We start from the raw sequence: 25,368 nt of genomic DNA on the forward strand, positions 1-25,368 counted from the left end.
AGTTATGCTATGAGTCAGCAGTCATGCTCCTAGGTGTTTACACAAGAGAAATAAGAACATACGTCCACAGAAAAACTTGTAGACAAATGCTTTAGCAGAATTACTTGTAATGGTCCCCAAAGTGGAAACAATACAAATGCCCATCAATCTATGAATGGGTAAATAAAATATGGTATTTCCACATAGTGGAATGTAATTTGTCAATAAAAAGGAATGAGGGCTTCCCTGGTGGCGCAGTGGTTAAGAATCTGCCTGCCAATGCAGGGAACACGGGTTCGATCCCTGGTCCGGGAAGATCCCATACGCTGCTGAGCAACAGAGCCCGTGAGCCACAACTACTGTAGCCTGTGAGCCTAGAGCCCGTGCTCTGCACCAAGAGAAGCCACCGCAATGAGAAGCCCGTGCACGACAAGGAAGAGTAGCCTCCACTCGCCGAAACTAGAGAAAGCTCACGTGCAGCAATGAAGACCCAACGCACCCAAAGATAAATAAATGAAAAAAAAAAAAAAGGAATGAAGTACTGATACACACTACAACACAAATGAACTCTGAACACATGCTATGTGTAAAGAGCCAGACACAAAAGACCATGTGTTTTTATGTAATCCCATGTATGTGAAATGTCCAGGACAGGCAAATTTATAGAGACAGCAGGAAGGTAAGTAGTAACCTAGGGCTGCAGGAGGTGGAATGGGGAGTGACTGCTCATAGGAACAGGCTTTCTTTTGGGAGAAATAAAAATATTCTAAATTTAGATTGTGGTGATGGTTGCTCAACTCTGTGAATATAAGTTTAAAAACATTGCGCACTTTCAACCGGTAAGCTGAATGGTATGTGAATTACATTTCAGTAAAGCTCTTAAAGTGTTTGCTTTCTCAGCATATTCTTTCAACCCTCTTACTACATAACCTTTTGTGTCACGCCTGCGGTGTGTGCCTGGTGGACGGCAGGGCTGCGGGCTGCCTCTAGGAGCATGCTCCACTCTGGTCTCTGAGCAGTGGCTCTGAGACCCATCTGCTACTCCCTGCTCCCTGCGGGGCAGGTGCACCAGGGCAGGTCCATGCTGGGTGCTGGGGGTTGGTTGGGACGGAGGAATGCCCACAACCAGACTCCCCCAGAGCTGCGGTCTAAGATGCATTCCCCCAACCTCCCTCCTGCTTCCCTCACCTGCTGTCAGACCTGCCCCCAGAGCAGCTCTGCCAGCGCCACCCCTCCACCCAGCTCCTTCCTCCTTCCCCTTCATAGTCGTGGCCCCTGATGAATCTCTTCGTGGCTAACCCTGTCTCACCGCATGCTTTTAGGAGGTCCCCAACAAAACACGTACATAGGCAGATTTTTTTAATGTAACCTGAGAATGAATGTGATACATCTATTATAACTATACGGTTCTCTTCATATCTAACATCTATTTGAGGTTGCCTACCTATCATTTACAATGATCTATTCATGGTGATTTTTCTTTTTTTCTGCTTTTCTGCCTTTTTATGGATTGATGAAATATTCTTCATTTTCCTGTTTAATTCACACTGATTTGGAAGTTACATAATCTAATTCTTCGCTTTTTTTTGGCCAGGAGCAACTGGACCTAGTTAGTGAGAAGTGGCAAATGGTCTAGACTTTCTGGTAAGACATTTGCATGTCAGAGGATGGGAAATAAATCCAACAAAAATCCAGCAGCCTTGTACTTCAGTAAAATTTCTAGAGGCCCAGCGGCGTGGGGGCATGTCAAGATATCCCTTCGAAAGTGAAGGATCTGCTGCGGCATTCAATCACATTTCAGTGGTTGAATACTTTGAGTAGACATAGTACCTACCTGCGGGTAGGTAATGACCACCATTTGGGCAGTGTTCATTATTTAAATAGGCTTGGACCAAAATAAGGTTTGGCACAGGTATTGAGAAAGATGAGAGATAACACACCTGCTCCCGGGATATGTTAGGTTTCTCTCCAAACTTCTTATGAATTAATTCTTTGGTACATGCCATAGGTGACGGGGGTTAAAGAAAAATAGCCTGCTCAGGTCAGTTTAAGTGTCATGTTATAGTGAATTCAGCTGTCTGTAAACGGAGCCTCTGCTTTTGCTCAGCCATATGTTTTTGGCTCACTCCTACTGCATTTATCTGTTTCTAATACTGCATTTTCCCTCCAGCTCTCTATTGCTGCCAGGATACTGACAGTGGCTCCCTCTCCCAGGCTCTCTGTACTCACTCAGGCATTAACAGACTGTACATGTCAGTTTCCAGTGAGAAGGCGGGAGCCGCCCGCTGCTGGACCTGACACCCGAGCAAGGACTGTGTCTGCAACCAGGCCCTGCTGATCTAAGAAACGAGGACTTGCCTTTCCTCCTTTCAGACCTTGGGGCTGACTTTCTGTTCCTGGAAGTCTGGGTTACAAAAACAACACAGTTTTTGCTTGATGTTCTTTTAAATGAAGCAGAGAAAACAGATGAATAAGTTATAGGATATTTCCTGAGACAGTCTACGAACCTGTGGTTATCCTGCCTCTTCACCATTCTCCACGCTGACACACCCACACACACCCTTACACATACACACATGCACCCACCCTATACACATACTCACTCTCATAATTCAGAGGAGGTTTTCTTTGCAAATGAGCTCCTAAATCATACAAATAACAAGTCAACTTGCCCCTCCATTCTTTGGAGAGCTTGAAATAGATCATTTGAAAGGTTCTTCTTTAAAATAAGAATATAAAATTGCAAATAAAAATTAAGTATACATACAAATATAATCAATTAATAACAAATATAAATATATAAATATAATAAATTAAAAATGAAAAAGAATATATAATTAGTAATTTCTTAGCAATAAGAAAAAAAGACCCAGATCAAAATGGTCAAAAGACTGTAGACATTTCACAACAGAAGATCTATGAATGGCTAACAAACACATGGAAGATGCTTGGCATCACTGGTTATCAGAGAAATGCAAATGAAACCCCTAAGGAGATGCTGCTGTGCCCACTGAAACGGCTAAACATGAAAAGAATGGCAAATCCAAGTGCTGGTGAAGATGTGGAATAAATGTTAACACCCACTCATTGATGGTGGAAATGCAAAATGGTGTGGCTATTTGGAAAGAAGTGAGGCAGAATATTGTAAAGATAAATATGCACTTACTTACTTATGACCCAGCAATCTCACTCCTAGGTCTCTCCCCACGAGAAATGGAACACATGTCTACATAAAGCGTTACTCCTAATAGCCACATACTGGAAGCAACCCAAATACCCTTGGGCTGATGAATGGATAAGCACACTGTAATATCCATGCTACCACAGAATACTGTTCGGCCACAGAAAGGAGCAATATAGTAATACACACCACAACATGGATGAAAAATCAAACGGAAAACACTACAGACTGTATTGTTTCGTTCATACGAAACTCCATGAACAGCAAAGTGACAGTGACAGGAAGCAGGTCATTGTTGGTCTGGGGCAGGGGTTGGGGGAGGGAATCAGCCGCAAAAGGAAACAGGAAACATTTGGAACAATGGGACTGTTCTAGATCTTGACTGTGGTGGTGGTTATACAGCTGTATTCAATTACCCAAATATATCCAATCACGCACTTAAAAAAGCATAGTTGAGATTAAACCATTCAGAGGTATAACAATAGAATTCAAAAATATGCATAGAAGTCAGTTAGTCTTGGATACTAGCGGTTTCCTGAGTAACATTTTCTATCTCTAGGTCAGTCTAATGCTTTATAATATCATTCACATTATATTTTGGTTTGGAGAAAACACTGACCTTTGACAGGAGCTACAAATGCACCAAATCTTAAATCATAAACCACTAAGGAAGAATATAAGCTATTGACAATTGTCCTATTGGGGAGCAGTACACTTACTCTAAAAAATGAGTCAAAATATTTTGGAACTATTTTTTGAAACTGCTTTTAGGACTCTGAGTACATCTTCTGTTTCTTCTGAAGAATAGAAAGTCTTTGTATTGGAAATTGAGTTTAGTTTTTGCAAATAATTAAAAGTTATTTGGAGTTTAGTCTATTGAATGAAGTGGGTACTGACTATTTTAAGAGTGACACTCATCTGGAGGCTCAGGCTCTGAGATGCCTGTGATCAGCAGCCTCAGACTTTAGAGTTCCTCCTCATCTCCATGAGCTCCAGGTGTCCTCAAGATGCAGGCAGAGACAGGACGGCGTGCCCACACCTGTCCGTGGTATCTGTCTTTGCTTTGTTCATTGTGCACATATTTTCAGTGTGTACAGAGGAAGGACTGTTAGAGCAATGGTGAGTAACTGGATGTGGAAAGGGAACATCATTTAGGGGTTTTGAGGCTTTTGAAGATGATGCCATTGATAAACGGGGAATTTTAGGGTGAGACTTGGGTTCTGGAGATTAATCTTGAGTTTGGCTGTAGTCACTTTAGTAAAGTTCAATGGAAGAGTCAGGAAGGTGGTTAGAACCTGGATGTGATCTGGAATGAATTCAGTTCTGAAAATAGACATTTACCACATAGTAGTAAGAGCAGAGTAACTCTTCAAGGGAAAAGGCCATACAAAAAGAAAGAGGGTGCACACCGGATTCTAGGGAGACCCCCCACATTGCTCAGCCATCCTATTACCTGTCCTACCCAACAGCCCTAAAGTGGCAGCTGGAATTTGAAATAAAAACACTTTGATTTCATTTATATATTTTCTGGGAGAAAGGATGTTTATCTACCTAGGGACCACGTGAAAGTACAGTAAGAAAGATTGCCTTTGTCGGGTATTTGCCGCACACCCCTTGCTAGACTACAGACCGACTGCCTCATGTACAAAGTTGTCTATAGAGAGGACTACCCAACAGAGCTCTTACTATGGAGAAGCCCATGTCTGTGATCAGACACTAGACTCACATTTGGACCAAGTTAGTTTAAGACAGGAACCACAGGGATGCAATCAGCCAAACCCGGAGTGTGGGAAATTCCACAGGACAAATGAGCCAGTTTCTTCAAATGACCCAGCAAACAGATGCCAGGAAAATAAGGTGGGAGGGTCATGGGAGTGTTACAGACTAAAAGAGATAAAGGAAACCCACCAACCAAATGCACAGTGTGGTCTGTCTTTGGATCATGGTATAAACAAACCAACAATAAAAGGACATTCATTTGGACAATCAGTGAAAACTGAGCCCAGAATGGGCATTAGATATTAGTAAGGAATTATGGCCAAATTTATTGGGAGTGATAATGGAATTGCGGTTAAATACAAAAAATAAATAGTAAAGCGTTTATGGACGAAATGATGGGTTGAGACTTGCTTTAACGTTTTATAGTTAAAAAATGGTAGAGATTGAGGAAATAAGAAAATTGTCATAAATGGGTTAAGAGTGAATGGAAAATTACTACATTACTTTCCCTAATATATGTATCTTTAAAATGGTCTATAATAATGTGTTCTTTAAAATGGCAAATAAATCAAATGACGTCTGTCTGGTAACCGTAGTGCTCGGATGTGGTGGGAACCATTGCTCCAGGAGAGTGGGGACCAAGGGCAAGACCTTGGCGTCGGACTGACAGGAGGTCTAATCTCGGCTCTTCCAGGACAAGTTGCTGGGCCCGAATTGCGTTTCCTAACATCTCTGAACTTCTCCCAGCACCTCAAACCATGCCCAGAACACGGCAGGCACTCTGTACTTGTTGAATGAATGCATGAAGGAATGAATGTATAAAGGGATGGCTGAAATAATAGATAAAAGCTTTCAGCAAAATACTGGCAATAGTAGTATTTTGTAAATATTCACTTAGAACAAAAAAATGACAAAGGTGTGGAGCTAGGCTGGCCCTCTACACTCACGCCTCCGCCCTCACCGGCAAACCTTTATGTGAAAGCAGTCTGGGGTGAGTGGGAGATGAGGGGCAGGGTTCACCCCATATTCAATGAGACCTCCACGTGCCGATTACTGTTTAGACTGGGGAAATTGGGCCACATTTACATTAAGTGTATATTTTGAGCGTAAGGAAGGCCCTTCCCATTTGAAATTGACAGCAGGTGTCAGATATCCTCTGCAGGTGTCTGCGATATTTAGCTCAGTGCCTGGTGTTTAGTTGTCACAAAATACTGAACAGACCTTTTCTAATCCCTCTGATCGAAGATCCTCGGATTGCAGTTTGCTTCCAAGAAAGGTTCTCAAGGGGAGTGGGAGCTGCAAATCACTTGGGGGGCTTTTCAAAAGGCACCCCCATCATGATATACACACATGCATGCACACACACACATGCGGACACACACACAGGAACACGCATGGCTGACCTGGTGAACCACAATCGCTGAGAAACAGGCGCTCCACCCTCTGGAGCATCAGCCCATGAGGAAGGTTGGAGGCACAGCTTGTAGGGATTCCAGCTGAGGAACTCCCACTTCTATGTCACAAAACCTTGCACTGCTTCATTCCAGCCTTATGGCTCAAGAGCAAAGTCTGTGCAACACTTTTGAAGGCAGGCTGGATGTGTTAACGGTCTCTACGCCGATGCTTAACAAACACTGCTGCTCTGGGGGTTCAAACTTCTCAATGGTCCAGTGCTGAGGGCTCACGCTTGCTGGCTTCAGGAACACCATGACACCCACCCTGCCAGGTGCCCTGGCCTCCTGCTTTAGGTGTATGGGGAGAGCATCCACTTGGGGTTTATATGAGACCTAGGGGCACCCTAATGTGCCACCAGGAGGCATGGGGCACAATTCTACTCTTAAGGGTGGGAGTGGTAACTGGTAAGGTAGGCTGGGGTGTGTGTCCGGGATTCTAGAAGCTGCTGGGCATTTGAGCAAAGGTCGCCACCTCTGCCCTTCTGCCTGCATTTCCTTAGTATTTCCAGGTAGTGGCTTGTGCCGCCATTGCCATCTTCCTCAACACCAGCACCAGACTCTCTAAGACTCCACCTGGTCATTCCCTCACTTGCTCAGCCTGGCCTCTCCTGGTCCCGTCTCTGCTTACTCTATACCTCACTCAAGAAGTACCCTATTCCCTTCCTTCCTAATCCTTGACAGTGCAAAGTTAATGGCCCATAAAAGTTAGAGCTTCATACAACTCATTACCAAAAACAAACAATCCAACCAAAAAATGGGCAGAAGGCTTGAATAAACTTTCTTCCAAAGAAGACATACAGATGGCTAACAGGCACATGAGAAGATATTCAACATCACTAATTATTAGAGAAATGCAAATCAAAACCACAACGAGGTATCACCTCACACTTGTCAGAATGGCCATCGACAAAAAGTCTACAAAGAAAACCCAAATGTTGGACAGGATGTGGAGAAAAGGAAACCCTCATACACTGTTTGTGGTACTGTAAGTTGGTGCAGCCACTACGGAAAACAGTATGGAGGTTCCTTAAAAAAATAAAAATAGAGTTACCATATGATCTAGCAATCCTACTCCTGGGTTTATATCGGGAAAAAACAATACACTAATTTGAAAAGACACATGCACTCCAATGTTCATAGCAGCACTATTTACAATAGCCAAGACATGGAAGCAACCTAAGTGTCCATCAACAGATGAATGGATAAAGAAGATGTGGTACATATATACAATGGAATATTACTCAGCCATAAAAAGAAATGAAATAATGTCATTTGCAGCCATGTGGATGGACCTATAGATTATCATACTAAGCCAAGTAAGTCAGACGGAAAAAGATAAATATCATATGGTATCACTTATATGTGGAATCTAAAAATAATACAAATGAATGTATATGCAAAACAGAAACAGACTCACAGATATAGAAAACAAACCTACGGTTACCAAAGGGGAGGGGTGAAGGAGGGACAAATTAGGAGTATGGGATTAACAGATACAAATTACTACACATAAAATAGATAAGCAACAAGGATTTACTGTATAACACAGGGAATTATACCCAATATCTTGTAATAACCTATAATGGAATATAATCTGCAAAAAAACTGAATCACCACACTATACACCTGAAACAAACACATACTGTAAATAAATTATACTTCAATAGAAAAAGTCAGAGCTTAAATCTCCCATCAACAAGAGGAAAGGTTTCCCTTTCCCTAGAAGGCAGGCAGTCTGACCCCCTGAATTTTAGAAGAGGGAGGAAGAGCTGGGAGCCGATGGAGTGTGGGAATGGGGGTGGACTTTCCCAATCAAATAGGTTGACAACTTGCTCAAGGAACAGGAAGAAAGATGGTGGCATCCCTGGTACACTACTGCTTGCACAGCATGCTGAACTGAGCTTTTACCATCAACCTTCCCCAACTCATGGAGAGGCAGCTATACACGTGGAAAGCTCTGGCTCTCGTGCAAGTGAGAGGGGTAGAGAGGTAGCCAAAGGTGTTCAGGGGTGAGAGCACGACTACTTGAGGAGAGATTCCCTCATCTGGGTGCTGCCCTGATATCTCCAATGAGACTGTGTTTGCTGTCCCCCTGAATGATGCCAGACCACGTCCTAAAGAGGTTTCTGGAAGCCGTAAAGGGAACGGGTAACGGTGTGCTCTGTAGGGTCAGGCAGTCCTGGATTAAAATCCAGCTTCATTACCTTTTACATGTGGAACAATAGGTAAGTTATTTAACTTCTAAAAACCTCATTTTCCTCATCTTAAAAATGGCATTAACAACAGTATTTACTTTGTTCATAGTAATTGCTCCATATATGTTAAAGGAAGGAAGGGAGGGAAGGAGGGAAGGAGGAAGAAAAAAGAAAAGGGAATCAAAGCGAAGTCCACTACTGGCCTCCACGTGGGCCACACTTGGCAGGCAGTGAGCGTCTCCTGGTAAAATGCAACATGCAGAAGACACGTTCTCTCCAGCCTGTTATCAGAGAACATTTTGCGAGCAATCTTACAAGCATTCAGAGGGAAAGACTGGGCTCCATATTTCTACCACTCTGTAGAGCAACAATGGAAAATGATGCTTGTAAAGTGGGGAGATGGTAAACACTAAATATTGCTCATTAAATCTAGAGAGAGTGGAATGTGTACCAACAAATGCTTTACAAAGGCTATTCAGTGGCTCTCATTCACCTGCCTGATAATATAAGGACAAAAGGCAGCTGATTAGATGAGAAGGCATCCCATTTCGAACAGATAAAGGCAACATTGTATTGCTCACTCACCCCATAATTATCTTGTACAAGTTTTCACTACAGGACACTATTGTGACAGATAGTTTCAACTAAGGATTAGGCATTTATAATAAGGAGAACGTGCATCTTTACAATGTTCAAAGAGAACTGTAAGCCTGATCAAGCTGTAGGCTGCTGCATGGAAGTTGGGAAAGAAACTGGAAGAAGTGGGGAACACTTCCCAGACAAACCAAAGTCTGAGACTCCCCCGCTACTGTCCCCCAAACACTCATAGCTTAACTTCTGATGTGCAAGAAAAAATGTTTTGCTTGTGTGTGTTTTATTTTTTCTGTCCTGGATTATTTCCATTATGCGAAAACATAGGATTATATTCAGATGCAATCTTTCCCTAAGATTTTTGGCTAAATTAATTAATTCATGGGAGAACTGACAGCAGATAGCACAGTATGCATTAAACATGATCAAGCACTGTTGTATTGGTCACAGAATTGGATAATTTACTGTCCTAAGTACTTTGGTGGTAGTGAATGTTCCAGATTGATTGTTACTAAACTGCTATTTCTCCTTTTCTCATGTGGTACAGCCAGTAGAAATCGTATGCTTTCCTCTAAAACATCTGGATCTAGGTTTTATTAGGGATATGATGAAGCATTAGCCTATACTGGCTGACAGTTGGAATAAACATTTTTTCCCTGTAGTTTGCCTATAAACGATGCCAAAGTGGTGAGAATTTTAATCAGACCAGTTGCTTGACATTATAAAAACCACAGCAGTAACAGGCAAAATCCCAAATATTTGTTTTTGTAGAACTCAAGTCTGTTACACTCAATTAAATTAGTCAAAGCCCTTTGTAAATGTAGCTATAACTTCACCAAGCCTGGTATTCCTAAATCTTTGCATAAGTGCCTTATGTCAAGCAATAAAGTACCTTATTCGGAAAGAGCTTATGTAGTTGTGAATGGGAAATTTAAATGTACATATATAAATGTATTTGTTACGAAGTATAAATTTGCATGGTTCCTTCAAATCTAGTTTTAATATTGACCAAATGAAAATAGCATCTTTTTATCAGAAAGTTAATACCTTGCATTGCTATTTGAACATTGTTTTCCCTGTTAAATTGCATATAAACTAATTTCAAACAGTCACAGAAATAAACTGATTTTTTAAAAATTTAACACATTTTAAGTTGGCTCTATATCTTTAGGAATTGTGTTGGCTCTATAAGTGAACGGTTTGTCATGGATAAAATATTCTTTTTGTTTTCACAGATTTCAGAGAGGGAAAAGAACGAGAAAGCACTGTATTTCTATACTGGTTCAGCGAATATTTCTGAGTGGATTTAAAGCACTGCATTCTACCAGCTTTTTGGGGAATCACGGCTAACTTGAAGGACACACACACACGCACACACAATGCCTGACCCAGCGTGCTGCTCTCTGACACCAACAGGGGGGCATTCGTGGAGGTGAGAGGGCTGCTACCCCTTTATCAGTCTCTCCTGGCACTGAGTTCCAGTTGTCCTTCAAACTTGTCACTTCATTCTCAGGCTCATTCTTATCCTATTTGGGCAACTAATGTTGACTAAACTTCCAACCTTGAATCTTCTCCAGTTTTGCTTTGAAAGAAATGCAAATCCTACTAGACGAGGGACACAGAGAGGAACCTCGTGAATAGGCCTAGCTGTCCCACCAGTGCACCACCCTGAACTCAGACTCTTTGCCTATCACATCTTTCCATGACCCTCTACTCTTATCACACCCAGAATAAAAATTCTCTGGTTTAACCATTTCTTCAGGTCATCATTTCCTTATGAGTCACATAAAACTTATGTTAGACAAACATGTCTGCATTTTGTCTTTTGTTGCTGGGGTCCCAGCCCAACTCAACTGCAGCCCTGCTGTGGAGAACACTGACTATGACAAAGAAACAGGGAAAACAGTTGAAAGGATGCTCTTCATAAAGAGAATAGATGTAAGAGACACTGTCTGTCTAGAAACCCGTCTGTGTGAGGCTGTGCTGATCCGAGACTCACGAAGGTGCCTGATGCAAACCTCACACTGGATTCACTGCACAGACCGCCACCCAAGCACCCAAGTACACTGTGTACTTCCATGTAGAGTACTGGCCACCAAGATTCATAAACGATAAAGCAAATTCAGAAGTGCCACAAGGAAGGAAAGTACCAGAACCGCAGAGGCAAGTTCACAGAGTTCTCCAATGGTGATCACTTTTCAGGACACATCACTGCACCAATCCCACCCCTGGCAGGGATGGGGTAAATGTCGAAGAGCTCTGAAATCGTGTTCAGAGGAATGAGAGCTCATCTTTGAAAAGAAGTTCTTTCTTTTCATTAAAAATGTTCACACCAGTGGAAAGAGTTTATTCAAATACATCTCATTACGTCACCTCCAAAGCATCTCTGTCTGGCCAGCAAAGCCCTGTGAGCAGAAGCAGTTCAGTGTTGTAAACAAAGCGGTTTCCTGTTAGCGCCATTCAGAGCTGTGTGTGATCCAGACCCCTTGCGTGTTCAGGCCCATCCAGCAAGGGGAGGGGGCAGTGGAGGCAGGCAGAGGCACTGGGCTGCTTTGGGCTGTGCCTCCCTCTCTTTATTTTTGGTTTGCTAGGTTCAGAGATATGAGGCAAAGAGACTGTTCTTACCCTTGACCCCCAATTACACACTGAGGGAACTAAATTCCAACCACAGTGGATGTTAAGGTAGCAGGCCACTGCCCTGGGGACCAGATCCACTGATCCCTGGATCCCGTGGCTGCCCTTTACCTCACAGGCTCCACACCTCTCAAGGAGAGAGCCCATGGGGTGACTGTCCTTGGATTCATTTGAGTTGACAGTTACATCTCAGACAATTAAGTAACATCTCCTTCCAAACCCCAACCAAAAAAGTCACATTCACAACAAAAGTTGTAAGAAATTGGGCTTTGGTATCCACGCACTAAGAGTCTACATTTGTCCTTCAAAAATAACACCTAAGAAATACCATTTTTGAAAGAGATTCTATACTGTCTCTTGGGGAAAAGTTTAGATTACCAAATGGAAGTCCATTTGTCATCCTTCAGTTTAGCTGGAGCACACATATTTGGGGGACAGGGGGAGGGGTGGCTTGTAAACGTGGGCTTTATCCCCTCGTTCTGTAATCTCAGGCCCACCCAATGATACGTCTTCTTCCTCAGCCTTTGTAACCTTTGGAATCCTAAACTCTTTCTCCTCTTTACCTCACAAATCCTGCCTCAAGCTCAACTGGGGCATCCTAGATCTGGATGGCTGAAAGAGAAACCTGTTTGGCATTATTATTCTGTTATCCAAATAGAGGTTATAACATATGAATACACAACTCCTGAGCGAGTCTCATATATGACACACGATTATCCAAAGGAGAGTGGCCTCTGAGTGTGGGCTGCGTAGGGTGCCCCTCTGGAATGAGACTCTGGATCCTTCCGGTCTCCACTCTTGTGAGAGAACCTCCAGGGAAGGGTGACCGTACAGGGTGGGTGAGCCCTTCACTAATCATGGAAAGAAACTAGGCAGGAATCCCTTAGAGAGTATGCTATGTTCCACAGGGGTTTCCTTGGCTATGATTCTTTACGACACATAATAATGGGGTGACGATGATGGGAGTTTAAAAAGAAACATCTGTGAGATGTGAGAAAAGTACTCGGATGAGCTGAACCATAAAAAAGGAGGCAGCAGCCGTGTCCCCAGGAGCAGGATTTAGCTGTTCTTCAGGATCAGTTCTGAGTAGTGCCCTTGGGGAGGTCATGTAGCTTATCAATGCCTCAGGTTAGCATATAAAGAAACTCACCTCTCAGAGCTAGGATAAAGCTAAATAATTTAGCTTCTGTAAAGCCCTCAGAAATGAAAGGCACCATAGAAATGCAAATTATTACTTTATTAGGAGACACCATCAATAGAAGGGAAAGTAAAATTTTCCCTTTGATGGAAATCCACATCAGCGGACCGAGAGCTCTGTGCTTCTAGCCAGGGACCAGGGCATCTGACTGCCCAGATAACCGCTCACCCTCCCACTTGGTCTCATCTGTTCTACCTAAGAATTGTCCTTGGTAGTTTCTCTTTGGGGTTACCCCTCCTTTCAGTCTCACATTCCTCAGCAAATTGAACAAAATAAGTCGCCATAAATCCCCAAAGAGAAGCAATGCATCTTCATTACAGTAATTATGCTTTATGAGCAGACTTGTTCATAAAAAGAAATAGGCATCAACATTTTAATTTAAGTTCAAAAGGCAGTAAATTGCTTGTGGCAGTAACTTTAGCTGAAGCCCAGTTGTTAGGAAGGGAACTTGTCTTTTAACCTAGGACAACTTTTTCCGCAGGCTGACCTCTCTGGCAAACAAGATCAGAACCCCACAATGCAGTCCCCCCAACCAGGAAGCAGGTCCTTCAAATCAGCTGCAGGTCCACAGGCTCTGGTCAGCCAGTTACCAAATTAGGGAGAAAACCCAAGTGCTTTTCCACCTTTGAATGTGACCAAGTGGGAATCGACTTCACAACTTCTGCAGCTCGTAATTCTCACCTCTATCAATGATCACATTTTCTTTAAATCTGGATGATGGCTCGACAAAGAATCTTGATGATATTTCCTATACTAGGTAGTCTAGGGGAAAAATTTTACTTTTTTAAAATTGAATTTTCTGGATTATTTTTATTTATTTGGACAATAGAATAAATGTTTATTTTAGGACTATTTGGGAAAAAATATATGTGGCCCCATATATATAAGAATCCCAGGGAAAAAAACGATGAAGGTAACCCTGACAAGCATACTGAATAATACAAATTGTTTTAGTCTATTAAGGCTACTACAAAACAGGGCCACAGACTGACTGGCTTATAGACAATAGGAATTTCTCTCTCACAGCTCTGGAGGAGGGAAGTCCGAGACGCCAGGACCACATGGTCAGCTCTGCTGAGAGCCCTCCTCTGAGTTGCAGATGGTCACCTTGTCCTATGTCCTCTGTGTCCTCACATGCTGAAGAGCTCTTTGGGGTCCCCTTTATAAGGACACTAATCCCATCACGGGGGCTCCACCCTCATGACCTCATCACCTCCCAAACACCCACCTCCTGATAACCTCACATTGGGGTTTAGATTTCCATATATGAATTCTGGGCAGGGTGGAGGGCACACAGACATTTGGTCCATTACACAAATGCTATGACCCTGTGTAAATACTTGCTATTTTATGACATATATACTACTATGTATAAAATAGAGAACCTACTATATAGCTCAGGGAACTCTACTCAGTACTCTGTGGTGACCTAAATGAGAAGGAAATCCGAAAAAGAGGGGATATATGTATACATATAGCTGATTCACTTTGCTGTACAGCAGAAACTAACACAACATTGTAAAGCACCTATACTCCGATAAAAATTAATTAAAAAAAAAATAAGAATCTGCTTGTTCCTAGTCTTGGGAGGCAGAGTGGAATCCTGGCTGTCACTCTTCGTGGGCAGGGGCTGGGCCGATGACAGAGGCAGCCCAGCCTCAGTTTCCTCACTGCCAGACCTACAGGGTGTCCTGTGTGAAATGCACAGCGCCATACATGGCGCCAAGTGGACAGATGATAAATGCTACTGCCATCGCTTTTCTATCAGCACTAGAGAAGTAAAAATGCACACATTGTTAAATAGCCTGTGAATTATTTTATGAGGGAGATTTTGAAATTGAATGCCTCACATTTATCAGAGCATATATCAGTCTGTGGCACCCGAGGACATTTATTCCAGGCGTTTCTGAAGGTGGAAGTTTATGATCATCCAGAGGAATGTTATTAAGGTAATTGCCAGATATGGTATTTCATTAGGAAAGCTAGTTATTACACTCATGCTGTTTATAATATGGGTGATAAAAGCCAGAGAGCCAAGGAATTGGAGTTCTGCTCTTTGCTTATTGCTTGTAATATTGAAAATTTCTTTTACCTGGGTACCTTCTACCTAAGGGACACAAATATACCTAAAACTACCTTATGTCTGTATAGTTCTTACCATACGGTTTTTCAAAGTTTATAATTTAATTTAATTTTATCCTAACAACACCATTGTGATTTGAAGGGGCAATTTTATTCTTCTCTTGTTTGGAATGAGGAAAGGTCGATTCAGGAAAGTTAAATGATTTTCAAGAACTGCTGGGCAAGTTGGGGGCACAGCTGGACCCAAATCTATACCACGTCACTCCACTGCTGGTATGCTCTTCATTCTTCCAGGGATCCTGATTTAGAAAGCTGGCATGATGAGGAAGATGCATTTTACTCACGAAAAACTGCTAACTTCCACTGTGACTGCTATTCTAAACAGAATTTAGAATAGAATTGACATGTATGGGTTTACTGTAATGGATATTTGTATGTCTATGTACACATATATATATGGGCATTTTAACCCCTGCTTCTTGCTAAAATGGTTTTGAAATACAACATAATTAAACTGAGGACAATAAAGCTGTTAAGATAAGATAGATATAGGATATAACCTTGATTCTTGTTTAAAATAGATTGAATTATTAAGAAGGGCATCTGGGCTAGCAGGTCTGTGATCCAAGGATGATGATAAATTCTGTGTTTTAAGTTAGTGACATTGCTTGAGTTTGTGGGAGTTTGCAGTTGGGGACCCAAAACAATGAGCTTCAATCATGTGTGTGGTTAAATAGACCATCTTATGACATTACATTATGGTTGAATTTCTAAGTCGTTTGTGTTTTGGATCCTATGAAATGTGACCAACTTGTTGAGCACTGTATCAAATGTTTTCCATACATTATGTCATTTGTTTTCATTTTCATTGGCACCTTATGATATAGGAATAATCATTATTTTACTGACAAACATACCAAAGCTTCAACAGATCAATAACTTGTCAAGGATCAGAGCAGATAATTCAGAGCTGGAATTCTAATCCAGATCTTTCTGTATCCAAAGCCCTCTTCCCTCCTAAAAACACCCTCTTTGTCATCAGCTAGAAAGTAGGACCTTTTGAGATGTACACTGCAGGGGGGGAAAGACTTTCCCTCTGCCCTCTGAGGTTCCATGGCTCAGTCTACGAAACAAACTGACACCAGGCAGATTAACAGGAGAAAAGGTATATACATTTATCAAATTTTAATATTATGTGCATGAGGGCTTTACAGGACAAAAGGTGACTGCCCAAAGGGGCAGTGAGATTTGAGAGCTTGTCTACAGCCTCAGTTGGGGGAGGAGAGGGGGTGCAGGCCTCTTCGGGGAGAGAACATGGTTTCCAGGGAAGATGAGTGGCCCTTAGAGGACGGATGGGAGGGTGGCAGTTGGTGACAGGGTCTGTCTGGGGGTGGGGTCCACTTCTCGGCTCCTCTCCTGTGACTAGAGTCAGGCTTCCTGGTGGTGAAGCTCCTGAGAGGGGACCTGCGACCCCTGAGTTCCTGTGGAGGCTCTGTGTTCAGGCAGATGAGGGGGTTCAGAGGAAGCTCCCTCTGCATCTGCTGTTTCTCATGTGCCTTCGGGTAAATACAGAGAGCATGACTGCTGGGTCGTAGAGTAGGATTTGTAGTTTGCAGTTTGGTTAGAAACCACCAAACTGTCTCCCAAAGTGGCTGTACTATTTTGCATCCCACTAGCAAGGAATGAAGTTTCAACTGTCCTAAAAATCCTCTGTGCTCATCCTTCCCTCCCCACTACCTCTTGGCAACCACTCATCTTTTTACCGTCTCCATAGTTTTACCTTTTCCAGAATGTTCTAGAGTTGGAATAATGCACACGTGCATGTGTGTGTGTGTGTCTGTGACTGTGTGTGTTTTTATCCATGTGTGAGTATGTGCCTGTGTAGCTCCATTTACTTGCTGCAATCACTGAGGATGCAGGAGGCTTGGATGGTCATGGAACTCGCCACAGGCCGTGTGCACTGGCAGAACCAGGATGTGAAGCCAGCTGGTCACCCACACTCGTATTGGATGGAAAAATGACCCAGATGCCACTCATTTTTTTTTCCAGTTTGAGCAAGAGACATCGACACCCCTAACTAATCAATGAATGTGGCCCTCTTTCCTTATATCTTGGTAATATCACCAGTTAATAATATATGAAAAGACACTTTTTTTTCTATTATTGCAATCCACCTCTGTGCCCTATTTAGGAGGCAGCAGTTTTACCTTAGTGATGAAGAATCACATGCTGGTAAAGGTGAAGCCCACAGCGCGACTCCTCCAGGGCTGCCTCCTGAGCCTCCGGCATCTAAAGGAAGAACATGATCCATTCAGGGCCCCGTTCACAGGAAGTAGGCTTGGGCTTCGGTTAACTCTCCGCCTGGAATCCAGGACCACAGGGCGCCAGCTCAGCACAGATGGCCTCTGGGACACAGAGGACCTTGCACAGGGGCCAGTCGAGCTACGCTGGTCCCGAGCCCCTGCCCTCCCTGCCCCACCAAATGCCCAGCACAAAACGAGGACGAGGAGCTGACCAGCCACCCCGACGCCACCTGGGAGATTCGCTGCCGTGGCATCACCATGATGCCTCACAGCCTGGACCCTGAGGGCGACTCCATCTCCTCCCCAGCCCCAGGCTCCCCTCCTGTTGCCAGGAGGGGCCTCGCCCCTAGACTCCCTGTCACCCAGAAGGCTGAGTCCCCAGAGGCTGCCTCAGTGAGCTAAGCTGCTGTCCCAGAAACACAGACTTGTGTTTGCGGAGCTGTTTATAAACAGCAGATGTTGATTCCTCTCGGTTCTGGATGCTGGACGTCCAGGATCAAGACAGGCAGATTCTGTCCTCACCTGGAGGAAGGGGTGATGGGACTCTCTAATCCCATCGTGAGGGTCCACCCTCATGACCTCATCACCTCCCAGAGGACTCACTTCCTCATTCCATCACCTGGGGAGATGGGATTTCAATATAGGGAATTTGGGGGGACATAAAAACATCCAGTCAATAGCACTTGGGGAGCAGCTGACTCTCCATGGGAGGAAGGGGGTTCTAAACCACCCCACCATCTTCCTGTGGGGAGCATGTTCTAGCCCAGAGTGGGCCTGTCCAGGGTGAAAGTGCTTCAGGGAAATGCCTGGGTGACTCGGGGCCAGGGTGAAGAACTGGGGTGCAGGCGTGTGGGACCTGAGAGACCCCAGAGACTCTCCAGCCCCATCACCACAGCCTCCCACCTCGGGGCCCCCTGAGGGTACACCTGCAGGGAACAATGGATGAGGATGGCAAGACAGCATTCACACCACACAGGCCTGTGGCAGACACTACAGTTTATAAGTTCAAACTAGCTCTCCCATTTCACTGAGGAGAACACATGAGGACAGAACCATGCTCCTTATTACTCAGAAGAAAAACAAAAGCAAGCAGACTCAGGGGCAGAAAGTGTAAAGGATCTGCTTAGAATCACAAAGCTGGTGTAACATAATCATAACGCCAGACGGGCGTTGTGTGTGTGTGTGTGTGTGTGTGTGTGTGTGTGTGTGTGTGTGTGTGTGTGTGTGTGTGTGTGTGTGTTTGTCCTCCTGAAGGACTCTTCCCTCCCCCCACCCGACCTCTCCACTCCAGGCAACATCCACCTCTTTCCTTAAACTCTGAACCATGCAATCATGCCCTAACTAAAGAGGATCCTTGCATGAATCTCTGAATTGCTGGTGTGACTGTATGTGTAGATTTACATAATCAGCAAAATTACAATCTTTGGTACGTCACAGACCAAGTCGAGGTGATAAGCACCTTCTAAGCATTTAATAAATCAGTAATTGATCGTTCCTCAGTATGAAGTATGAAAAGCAACTGAATGCACCTTAAAGGAGATGAAAGTTCACTATCTTCACATCTCTGCCGTTTAGGGGGATATTTCTTTATAAAACGTATAACCTTTTTTCTTTTCTTGAAAAAAGCAATACCTCTCAACAATAAGAAGATTAAAAATGGGCCAAAGATCTTAACAGACGCCTCACCAGAGAAGATATACAGATGTATACAGATGGCAACTAAGCATATGAAAAGATGCTTCACACTATATGTCTTCAGGGAAATACAAATTAAAACAACAAGATACCACTACACTCCTATTAGAATGACACCGATAACACCAAATGCTGGTGAGGATGTAGAGCAACAAACACAGGCACAGACACCTCAGAAGGTGACGGTATTTGGTTGACAGGGTCTTTACAGAGGAGACTATGGTAAAATGAGGTCATGTAGGTGGGGCTCTAATCCCATAGAACTGGTGTCCTTATAAGAAGAGGAGATGCAGACACAGACACACACACAGGGACAACCACGTGAGGACACAGGGAGAAGATGGTGTCTACACCGCAAGGAAAGAGGCCTCAGGAGGCACCAGCCCTTGCTGGTGATGCCTTGATCATGGACTTCAGCCTCCAGGCCTGGGAGAGAATATACGTCTGTCGTTTAAGCCACCATCTGTGGTGCCTGTTACGCAGCTCGAGTTGACTAACACCCCTGGAATGGCACAAAGCTTGGGAGGTCTAGAGTAACCAGCAGGTGAGAGATCCCAACAGGCATGCTGGGTCCCCAGCTCCTTAGGGAAACAGACTGGCAGCCACAGCCTCCATGCCTCCCCTTCGATCAGAGCATGGACACCCCACCAGAGTGGGGTCAGGACCAGCTTCTCACAGAGCTGTGTGGCAGCAGGCAGCCAACCCTTCCTGTAGAGGAAACATAAGAAGCAGCCAAAGTGGCCGAGTCGAATGACGCTCTGCTCGATTCCTTCTCCCTCCATGGCGTGTCTTTCACTGCCTGGGCACTTGCAGCAGGAGACCACCATCCTCTGACCTGTGTTCGTTCCACACTGTTGAGGGTCAGTCACCTGGCCCTCCGGGGAGATAAGCGTTAGGCCCAACAGTGTGAAGGAAGGGGAAAGTAACTGACGCATCACCTGAGCAGAAGTGGTGCGTGGTGCGCTGTGAACCTCATGTCCACGCACATCTGATATGGAGCAGGGAGGGGAGAGGAGGACGTGGGAGGGGTGGGACACGATGTCTCCAGCCAGCAGGGAGGATGGCTCTGGAAGTGGTGGTCCAGCCTCAGCCGAGATGTCCCCATCATGGTGCCCTGGGGCCCAGCTATGGTGCATTGTCTGCTCTGCCAGGGCCTGGGGGCGCCTAATGGACGCACTGCAAACCCTGAGTGCGATTTCGTGCTTCCAAAATGAGGAATGGCTTGGATCAGGGTCTTTCAAACGGCATTCCAAGAAGTGCCAGGTTTTCCTGGGGGTGTCTGGGGAGAGCAGGGGGTGCCCAGAGGGTGCGGTCAGCTCGGGTGGCCATAACAAGGCTCCCCGACTGAGGGTTTCACCACCAGTCCTGGAGGCTTCAAACCCGAGGTCCGGGGGTCAGCAGGGCTGCCTTCCTCTGAGGCCTCTCTTGGGTGTGTAGACGCCATCTTCTCCCTGCATCCTCACGTGGTCATCCCTCTGCGTGTGTCTGTATCCTGATCTCCTCTTATAAGGGCCACCAGTCCTACGGGATCAGGGCCCATCCTAGTGGCCTCATTAATCACCTCCTTAAATCCAGTCATATTCTGAGCTCACAGGGGTTAGACTTCAGCTGATGAGTATGGGGAGGACACAATTCAGCCTCAAACATCCCCTTTTGTATCCTTCTCTTTAAAAAGAACCTCTGGGGACTTCCCTGGTGGCACAGTGGTTAAGAATCCACCTGCCAATGCAAGGGACACAGTGTGATCCCTGGCCCAGGAAGATTCCACATGCTGCAGAGCAACTAAGCCTGTGCACCACAACTACTGAGTCTGCATGCTACAACACTGAAGCCCGCTCGCCTACAGCCTGTGCACCGCAACAGAGTAGCCCCCGCTCGCTGCAACTAGAGAAAGCTGGCACACAGCAACGAAGACCCAATGCAGCCAAAAATAACTGAATGAATAAATAAATTTAAAAAAAATAAAAAGAAGCTCGTGTTTATCTGTGTTCACAGGCTGTGGTTTGGGGTGAAACTCTGCCTGTGAAAAAGGCTTGGCTCAGCACCAGCCTGTGAAGCAGTGAGATGAATGGACTCTGCATCTCCTGCAGGCCTTCAGCAAATGCTCCTCACCTTCCTCCACCCTCTGCCCCCTTCGACTGAGACTCAGGAGAACGGAGGTCTGGGGACAGGACATGTGGCATCTCCAGTAACCGCAGGGAGCCTGCCCTTGGGTGATTGGCTGGGGCCCCACCGGGAAACCCCGAGGCACCGGCCACACATGCCCACACAGACCTCTCCCAGCCTTGAACTCTGGGCGGTAGGAGACAGAGGCAATTTCCACTTTTCGTCTAATTCAGCCAGAGAATGAGGCTGTCTTCCCCTGATGTCGGTTTTGGCTTTTTGTAGCTATGACGGGACGGTTTCCTACACTCCTGAATTTCCTAATTCAGGAGAAGCGTGCATTTCAGAAGGCCAAGTTCACCCTCCAATTTGTTGGGTGCTGGGGGCCACGTGGGCTCTGCTTCTGCAAGGTTCTGAGCCACAGTGCGAGTAGGACTCAGTCACGGGAGTTGGGGGGCTGCCCTTAAAGGGGCCACGGAGGACTTGTGTCATCACCCTCAACAAGCTGCATCCCCTACCCAAACGACCTGCCGACCAGGGGCTGAGCTGGACAGCTGTGGCTGCAAGGCCCCCGGCAGGCCCTTATCAACCACCTCCTGGTTTTACCGAACAACAAAAAGAGGGGGAGGAGCCTCAGTCACCTTCATCATCTAAGCCCAGAAACCAGGGCTTCCCTCCCAGCACACGGGGAGGTTCTCCTGGCTGGACACATGGACAGGGAGTACCAGAAGACGACAGGAAACAAGGCCCACGTCCAGTCCACACGGCCTTGGGGACAGGCAAAATAAACAGAAATGCTATCAAGGCCACTCGCACGTTCTGCGTCTGTCCCGCTGCCTGGCCCCTCTCCCTTCCCCGGGTTCCCTGAGGGTGTGGCGCTGCTGAGACCCTCGACGCCTGGCAGCTGGGATGGCCTCCTGCTGGCCTCACCCGATCCATGTGGGCCCCACGCCCCGGACAGGTGCATGGCCAACAGCACATGCAGGGCGACAGACTCTGCCTCCGAGGCCAGGGGACACCAGTACCACCTTGGCACCTGAACCCCAGTAGTGGGGGCTTCTCTATTCCTACAGGGAAATTTCTTCCTAATCCCCTACTAGCCAGGACACTATTTGGGGTCTTATTTTAGAATCTGTTCTGTTTGAATTCGAGCCCTGATGCCCCCTAGGACTACAAGCAAAGACTCCTGAAGGGACAGACAGGCCCTTACAGGCCCATCTCAGGAATATCCCCTCCGCGTCTGTAAGAACTGATTATCATTCAGTTAATATCTCTTCATACAATTATTGTCTCTTCTAGTTTAATTTTCTTTCTTTTACTCTTTGCAGGAGGGACTAATCATGTTTTCCTTTAAAAATACGGTGTGTGAAGCACAGCCTTGTGCAGAGTCCCTGTGTGGAACAGAGACGGACCAGGCTCCCCAATCCAGGACACTGAATGTGGCTCTGTGGGGGAGGTGGGCCCTGCGTGAGGAGAACAGACGGACTGGACAGAGATTCTGAAGGTGAAGCCACAAAGGCTTTGTCACATGGAGAGAGAAGGACAAAATATGAGAAGTGAGGAAGGACTCCTACATTTGTGGCTTGAGCTGTGGGGTGAGTTCTGTCATCCTAAGGTCACATTTTGCATGTTTTCAGCTCAGTTTCTCACTGTGCCCTACTGTTTGTCACTTGGGAATGGAAGGCAGAAGCGGCAATGCCATGATAAGAGGTTATTGCCTTTTTGGAGAAGTTCTGAAATACAAAAACTGAAACGACAAGCGAAGTATCCCCCCTTCTCCGCACTGTGGATTTCTATTTCACACACAACAGATTTTCTAACTTCGTATATGTCAATTCTGAGTAGCTGGGCAAAGACACTGCTGGTCAAGGAATCTCATCTGAAATCTTGGTTGTTCTTATGGCCTTAAGTGGTAACTAAGTCCATAAGCTACTTTTCCAGCAGCTCATAAAGCATCTGAATATACCAGGGGTGTTGAGTTGAAACCCTTGGCAAGATGAGACTCCACTGATGGTTGGGCAGGAGGGCAATAGGTTTCATTATCTGGAAGCCTTCCTCTCCTGCTGCACAGAGGCTAAAAACCTAGTGATTTACTGCAGCAGTATTTATACTGCAGGAACACCATACCAGGCAAGCAAAAATTACGGTGGGTCAGAAAGACCAGCAAATAAATTAAAAGTTAAATTGGGGGGGGCTTCCCTGGTGGCACAGTGGTTGAGAATGTTCCTGCTAATGCAGGGGACACGGGTTCGAGCCCTGGTCTGGGAAGATCCCACATGCCACGGAGCAACTGGGCCCGTGAGCCACAACTACTGACCTGCGCGTCTGGAGCCTGTGCTCCGCAACAAGAGAGGCCGCGATAGTGAGAGGCCCACACATCGCGATGAAGAGTGGCCCCCACTTGCCACAATTAGAGAAAGCCCTCGCACAGAAACGAAGACCCAACACAGCAAAAATAAATAAATTAAAAAAAAAAAAAGTTAAATTGGGTTTTCACTGAAATTTAGAAAAAATTTTTACAATGTGCTTTTTCTGCCTTACTTTTTATTTTTTTAAATACTGAACAGTGTTTTCAAAATGATGCCAAATTAAAAAACAAAAAAACCCTGGCACTATCATTATTCTATTTTGCTTTATCTACTTTTGACATTTTTCAAGAATGTATCTAAACAGCTCCTATTTGAGGCCTGAGTCGTATCTTGTTAAAATGCAGATCTCCGTCCAGCAGGCCTGGAAGGAGGGCTGGGTCCGCATTTCTAACCAGCTTACAGGAGGTGTCCTGCTGCTGGTCCTCGGGCAACACTCAGGGCAGCAAAGAGGGGGGCCGTGGGCTCTGGGTAAGGGCACACATCCAGGCAGTGGGAGACAGCAGGTACAATGCAGTTGTCACTGCCCCCGGGGAGCCCATGGAGTGGGAGGGCCCTTCAGAGTTGTCCCCTGTCTCCAGTGCAGGTTGGGAGGGCTCCCCGGAGGGCAGTCCACTGGCTGAGCACGGCAGCTGCAGGTGGGTGCCTGGGTCCTGAGTGGGCTCCACACACCACTGGGTGAGGGCCTGGGGTGGAGGGCCACTGGGTGTCCCGTACCCGCTCACCCACAGCAGCAGGAGCCCTTCAGGGGGCGCTCCACGGGGACGGCTCTTCATGGACGTTGGAGTTACCAAGTTCTGTGCCCAAAGCTTAGCCCTTCACTTGACTGCTGTGCAGCCTTGTAGCAATCCCCAACTCTCGGAATCTCATTTCCTCACTGTAAATAAAATTCAGTATCGTAACAACTCCTGCCTCCTGGTCATGGGAAGACTGAATTACGATCTAGTCCCGGAAGTCAGCAATGAGGTTGCCTTTTCTGCCTTTCCCTTCCTGATTTCAGAGAGAAAGGGATCAGGAGGTCAAGAGGGAGATGCCGGCCAGGCCGAGGAAAGTGTGTGGTGCCCGCACGTGTGCTGGGACAGTGCGGCCCCACTGCCCACGGCACGCGGGTGGCATCGGGCTCTGGGATTGGGCTCTGCCCTGGGATCCAGGACCCTTAATCCCCGCGATTAGGGAACACCAGCCTCTCCTTGATGGGATCAGGACTCTTCAGCACTGAGCTTGGCCCTGTTCTATCCCACCAGCCATGCCCTCAGGGTCGGGGTGGGGGGCAGAGCCCCGCTCGCTCCTGGCGCTTTGCCCAGGGAGGCCTGGGAGCCAGAGGAGGACTCTCCTCCCCGGGCACGACGCCCGTGGGCCAGGGCCTGGGTCCAGGCTATGGCGGACCAGCACCCATTGCCTCAAAGACTTAACGAGCCACCTCTTCTCTCTCTTCCTGCTCAGCTTTCTGCCAGGAAGCTTTTGAGCCGGAATTATTTACACTGAAAAGTAAGAAAAGGAATGGCTTGGTCCTTAGTCCCAGAACAAATGAGTCTATTTGCGTGTTTGTTTTGTTTCCTCCTTTGAATTTGAAAGTAAATCGGTCACCAGCTACTATTTTGGTGTAAAAAGGGTCATTATTATCCAACTGTTGCATTAATACAATTCTTGAAAATTGATGAAAGGATGGTTAGGATAAGTGTTTTGTACTGAAAAAGCATTAATTTTAGTTGAGATGGAATTTTAAGTTTTAGAGAAGAGGGAAAAGAGAGATGGATAATGCCACAATGAGAATGCAAATACAGCTCTAAGCCAGCAGGACTAGACAACACAGGCCTGGCCCTCGGACAGTGAGCCAGCATCTCCACACGCAGGGCTGCCGAATTCCA

The 25,368-nt window shown here is 45.7% G+C and overlaps 1 long non-coding RNA gene across 2 annotated transcripts in view; it reads right to left on the reverse strand.

Annotated features, from left to right (window-relative positions):
- Positions 1 to 25,368, reverse strand: part of LOC113628225 (uncharacterized) — a 100,431-nt gene that overhangs the window by 13,608 nt on the left and 61,455 nt on the right. For both annotated transcript variants that reach the window (XR_003435928.1, XR_003435927.1), the window contains exon 2: positions 17,241 to 17,322. This is a non-coding gene — a long non-coding RNA (uncharacterized LOC113628225). The remainder of the gene's footprint in view (positions 1 to 17,240; positions 17,323 to 25,368) is intronic.

The sequence above is a fragment of the Aethalodelphis obliquidens genome, unplaced genomic scaffold (assembly GCF_003676395.1).
Source record: "Aethalodelphis obliquidens isolate GAN/ISIS:26980383/991018 unplaced genomic scaffold, ASM367639v1 scaffold23, whole genome shotgun sequence".
Lineage (NCBI taxonomy): Eukaryota > Metazoa > Chordata > Mammalia > Artiodactyla > Delphinidae > Aethalodelphis > Aethalodelphis obliquidens.